A 6,178-nucleotide genomic window follows, 5' to 3' on the forward strand; every position below is an offset into this window, starting at 1 on the left:
CTCCACATGTTACCCCAAGCATGGCTGCTCTCTCTGCTACACATAGACCTCTAATTCCAGTCTTTTCTGTCCTGGGTTTTGTGTTTTGGGTTTTGTTTGGTTCCCTCTGATCAGGTCAAAAAACAGGCATAGAAGGAGGTGCAGGGCTAAAGGGATGAGTAAAATTTTGTCCCTGGGCTTGAGGCACTTACAGTCTAAAGGGTGACAATACATGAATGGGTGATTTACTTCCTTTCACGTGCCAGTGCTCTGCCTCTGTGTGTGCAGCAAGCTCTGACAGTGAAGCTACAACTTAGGGCAAGCCCTAACAGAAAGAAAGAGAGGGTGTTTTCTCAACTCCTTCGGCTTCACGCTGTATTACGGGTAATTCCAATAAACATTCCTGAGCTGCAGTGAGCCACTCAGGGAGTGTTTTGATTATAGCTCTCTCATACCTTGTATCACGTAGGCCACAAGAGCATACGCTGTTTGTTTAACCTTGGACTAAAGATGACACACTAGGTTATACAAAAGTCCTGAAAATGATTCAGTTCCGGCTTCCCAGAAAAAATACGAGAAACTCTGACACACAATTACAAAAGCATTCTACTGGTTGGGCTCAAAATCCACAGTTACAAAAACCATTTAGCAATGTACCATAGAACAGATGTTAGTGACATTTACAGAGTATTAGACAATAATATATTAAACAGTAACATTTGCAGATTCATTATATGAATCTACACAGGGTAACTGTACTGGAGGGTAGGGAGTGGGGGGAAAAGGGATGTAGTCCATCCTGGAAAAGGATCAGTCTAGTTGGGGAGACTCTGTGAACCTAGAATAAGAACCAGGGCTGTAAGCACACCAAATTCTAGTAAATTCAATTCCGTTTCACTGATGTTTATAACCCTCATTCATAGTTTGAGAATACATGTACTAAGGGATCTCTTAAGAGGATCTCAGAACTGTGACAGTATCTGCTCAAACCAATGGATTACGATGAAACAAAGTTTTTCTTCCTGATCTACAAATGCAAGACCCTAATGATATAAAATCTGCTTGTGCAAGGAGGCATGAGCAAGTGCATCCTCTAAATTCAGTTGGCAAGAAGATATTTCCTGGGAAGAAGTAACACTGTCGTTAATGCAGTTTACAGAAACATAGACCAAATCACTGTCATTTTTGACAGGTCCCTTAAAAAAAAGTGTGTCAAATACTAAAATATAAGAATTTAGCTGACAGGACTAGATTCTTTGCTAAGAACTGTCTACACAAAGAAGGGACACTGGCAATCATGACACTGAGATTTTTAAGGGTTCTTATTCTCATCTGCAGCCTTGGGATGTATACAGATGAAAAGATTTATTCTCTCCTTCCCCACCATCCTTACATATTCAAACAAGTAACTTCTTTCTAAATTCCTTGCAGAAGGAGGGGGGTAAAAGTCTAGCTGGGAGGAACTTTTGAAAATAGACAGTGTCCCTTCCCCCACTCCATCTTTGGATGCTGATGGAAATGTACTGTGTGTGAAAAAGATAGAAAACTTGAGAATCACTCATTAAGTATCTGAACACAAAAATCAGATACCTTGATGCAGTCTTAGGAGATACAGTAACTCCTACCTCACAAGCGAACCTCCAATAGCCTTTCACTATGCAGAGATGGGATGCTTCTTAGAGTGCAGTTTGAACCCCTGTATCCTGTACCTGAGTTAGGAGTAGCAATTCCTGTCAGGGTATGAATCAGCTGTGTTGTTTTCCAGTGTCACCAAGGCAACATACATGACTGAACCACAACTAATACAGAGATCAGAAAAGTTTTATCAAGGTGAACATCAGCATTAAGATTGATAGAATTAATGACCACTTCATTCTTTTTATCCATGTATTGAAAGAAATGTTACTCTTCTGGAGAAGAAATGTGCTCTGGTACTTCTGAAGTACATCCTATGATAAATTATATTTTACTTCAGCACAGTAAGCATCAGTTTTTAAGCCCCAAAAGACATTTAGTGTGGATGTTTTCCTTGCTTTCTTTGAATAAGCATCAGGTAGCAAAGGCATAAAGCCTGAAGGGAAAGGACCTAAGAACCTAGTAAGACAGTTAAAAAGGCAAGAGAAACCCTATCTTTTTATGTTATTATTACTAATGCCTTAGATATTTGACTATTAACACTAGTATGAGAGTACTGCAGTCAAAACTGCAGAATTTGGATAGGACTGCAAAAAAGAAAGCAGTTGTCCTTAGAAAGTCAAATGTCTCCACCTTCTCGGGGTTACTAATGCTGTTTCCCATGGCTTCTTGGAAAATACCACTGTTTTCTCTGGTCTCTTTCCAGGTGCTTTATTGAGAGAGTAAGATGAAGGAAGAGGAAAATATCATAAACAACTTTATTGTGGAAGGACAGCAAATGCTGACCTCAATATGCTTCTGTTCTTTCTACATAACATTCTCATATTCGTAATTGTGGAGGAAGAAGGATGGTCAGAAAATGTGGCATTGGTCATTTGCGGATTGTTCTAGCACAATAATTCTCAAATATATTCATCCTCAATCCTTCCCTTTATACTCTAAATCAGTACTTCTAAAACTATCTGTGGTGAAGGACCAAATTTAAAAAATTCCAATCTACTGCAAACTTTTGTAAATTACAATAGAAATGAGTTACTAGAAAAGTAAGTTAAAAAAAACCAAAATATACAAAACATAAACCCCCAAATTTTGTATGATTGATTTCAACAGACACAAAATACTCTGCCGAACTGCTATTAAAGTTTATAAATGCTTATTCTCAACTTCTATACTCACCTTGTGGCAGATGGGTAACAAACTATTCCCAACTACAGTCTGAAAAGGACCATCTTAATCACACACATATCCACAAACACAGGACACATATACATCCCAGAAGCACACACAAACACATCAAAGTAAAGCTAAATTTCTATCCATTTAAAAAATAATTCAAATTTATATTAAATTATTATATTACATATTTCTTTAGATCTCACTTCAAACAAAAAAAGCCGATGAGAAAACAGCAGTCTCCTACCCCAACTCTGTCTTCCAGTGCCTTCTCAGAGTGGCAGCTATCTAACAATCAAACCTGTCGGAAAAGCTGTTAATGCCAATCTCCCCTCCCCCCGGTCTGACCTTCCTACTGGGGCTCTCTTCTTCTCACAGCTGCTGACCTGGGTATTCCCTCTGCCTCCTTCTATGCAGGGGTTCCCTTTGAGAAAGACTGTACTACTGTTTGAAATATCTGCAGCTCCTGCCTTGGGGTCGATTATATCAATATGTGCCCCATTGATGTCAGGCTTGGTTATGACTTGTGAGGTTCCATCCTATGGAAGGATTTGACATTTTTGCCTTGTTAAACTCAGAAGTGACCATGTGACTTGTTTGGCCAATGACACGTGACATTCCAAGGTGGAAGCTTAAGAGATCTATCATCTCTTTTCCCTCCGCCACAAGACTAGCAATTTCCCAGATAAAGGATGCTCCATCAGGCTGGGTCCCATTATGAAGGTGACAAGGAGCAGAACTACACGATGGACACATTGGGTGAAAAGAAAGAAACCTGTATTGTAAGCCACGGAGAGTTCGGTATTGTTTGTTACTGCAACATAGCCTAAGCCGACAGATAACACTCTTGACTCCTAGATCTTCTTTTCTTGGTTTTACCACCTCATTTTGGTGATGCACATCTTCTAGTAGTTTCCTGAGGAAGTGTTCATGACAAGAAAGATCTAATATGTCTGAAAATAATAGAATACTGAATTTGAAATAATTTTCCCACAGAATCACAAAGCATTAAGACATTGTCTTCTAGTTTCCAATGATGCTGTTGAGAAGACCACTGTTGTTTTTATTTCTAGTCCTTTGTATGTACCTTCATCCCCTGCCAGAGGCTTTTAATAGGTTGTGGTCGTGTGCTCTGATATGGGCCTTTTTCAAGAGATTTGAATATCTTTTTCAATCTTAATTCTCATGTTTTTCAAATCTAGGAAAGAATCTTCAATATTTATTCCCCTTAAGATCATCTTTTAAATAAGAATTTAGTTGTATCAAAGTTATACATGCTCAAAGTTTGCAGAGTCAAAGCTCTCTCAATGAATATTTACCGTTCCCCAGAGATAACCACTGTGAATTTTTTTAGCTAATTCTTTGGAATTCACCTTCACGTCTCTACACACATGTTTTAATGGTGGTAACTTGATATTTCTGTTGTAGGCATTACTTACTGATTTTCACTGTGGAAATGAGGATTTACTCTCCTCCTTCTTTGCATGCCCACCACATACGTGCTCCTTTCACTATATATCATAAATTTAATTAGATTAATAATGAGTATTTACATTATTGGGACCTTGTATTCTAGTTAGATTTGAGCCATATGATAACTGTGAATACTTTTCCTCTCCTGCCAAACCTTTTGTTTTCCCTGGAGTTAATAATTGTATTGTTCTCTTCGTTTACTTAGTTTCCTAAGCGCATATCACCAATTCAAAATTCTCTACTACTTGTTTAAATCTCATCTCAATACATTCATACATATCAGACTTTCTGTTTGGTGGTTAGTTGGTTTCTCTCTTTCATGCAGAACAATTTCCTTAAATTCACAGGAGTACCCCCAAATGGAGGTCCTTTCTCCGCATTTCTCAAGATAGAAGGATTGAATATATTTTAGTTAGCAGTTTGTTCGCTGGATTTATAACTTTTAAATATTTGGACAAATGTTCTGTAGGCCTCTCTTGGTACTCTTTTCCCAGGCTCTGCAAATGGGATAAAGCAGGCATGGCCTCTAATTCCTGAACCCTTCTGGATTTCTGTCAGGCAAATTGGCTTCCTTCTCACCGGTCTCTCTTCTGCAGACACTTAGGTACCAGCTTCTCCCACTCTGCCAAGTCAGCTACCCTTCCTCCATCTATCCTGTCTTCTAAGCATGTGCTGAATTCTCTCAACTGCCATTGTCTGCTTTTCCGTTCTTTTTGTCCTTGAGGGCTTGTATAAGTACCTTATTGCTACTGTAACAAATTGCCCCAAACCTACTGTCTTAAAAAGACACAAATTTATTATCTTATAGTTCTGGAGATCTGAAGCCCAAAATCAGTCTCAGTGGGCTAAAATCAAGGTGCTGGCCAGGCCGCATTCCTCGAGGAAACTCTAAGGGAGAATCTGTTTGTCTTTTCTAGTTCCTACAAGATGTCTGCATTTCTTGGCTAGTGATCCCATCCTCTATCATCAAAGCCAGCAGCTGAGCATCTTCCAATTTCTCTCTCTCTGACTCTAACTCTCCTGTCTCCCTCTTTCCTTTATAAGCAGCTTTGTGATTACATTGGGCCCACTCACATAATCCAGGATAATCTTCGCAGCTCAAAATCCTTAACTTAATTACGCCTGCAAAGTCCTTTTTTTCAAGTAAGATAACACATTCATAGGTTCCAGGAACTAATACATGAGTATTTATGAGAGGACCATTATTCTATCTATCATAAGGGTTTATACTTTCCTTCCTCCTTTACTGTGGGGTGCCAGGAATAAGCAAAGCAAAAAGTATGTGTTCAATCACCTTGTTTGATCAGGAGCCCAAGTAGTATGTGTCCTGTTTCCAATTCCTGGGATTCTTCTCATATATTTTTCTCAAATAGATAATGATAATAGTATAGGAATAATAATAGAAATAACCAAATATCACTAAAGCCCTTAATCCATACATGAGATTAGGACAGGCCCCAGAAATGTTTTCATAAACCCTGAGTGCCACTGTTTGGGAGAGAATTTGGCAGAGTGGAAATGGGAAGAAAATAAATAAAATTGGAAAACAGAACAAAGGAGTGGGGAAAAATTTTTTTGAAGGAGGTGCTTATAAGATTATCAAATATGCTTGTCGCTCAGTAATATGGGTGCTAACCAAAGACTAGTAGACAAGAATCAGAGATAGGAACAGAAAGGCAACATCACATATGAAAAAAAGGAAGCTAAATTTAGAATTGGAAGTTCTAAATTCAAACCCCAATTCTCAAACTTACAGTCTGATCTTGCACAAGTCAATCAGGTATCTTGGCTGTGTAGCTGAAGAAGCTGAAACCCAAAGAAATTGTCTTAATTTAAATTAGCAGACATATATGAAAGACCTCAGAGAGACATCTGCTACATTACAGTTGAACGTTAGTTGAATCTGAAGCAGAAACAG

This window comes from Leucopleurus acutus, assembly GCF_964270905.1.
Source record: "Leucopleurus acutus genome assembly, chromosome: 6".
Taxonomy (NCBI): domain Eukaryota; kingdom Metazoa; phylum Chordata; class Mammalia; order Artiodactyla; family Delphinidae; genus Leucopleurus; species Leucopleurus acutus.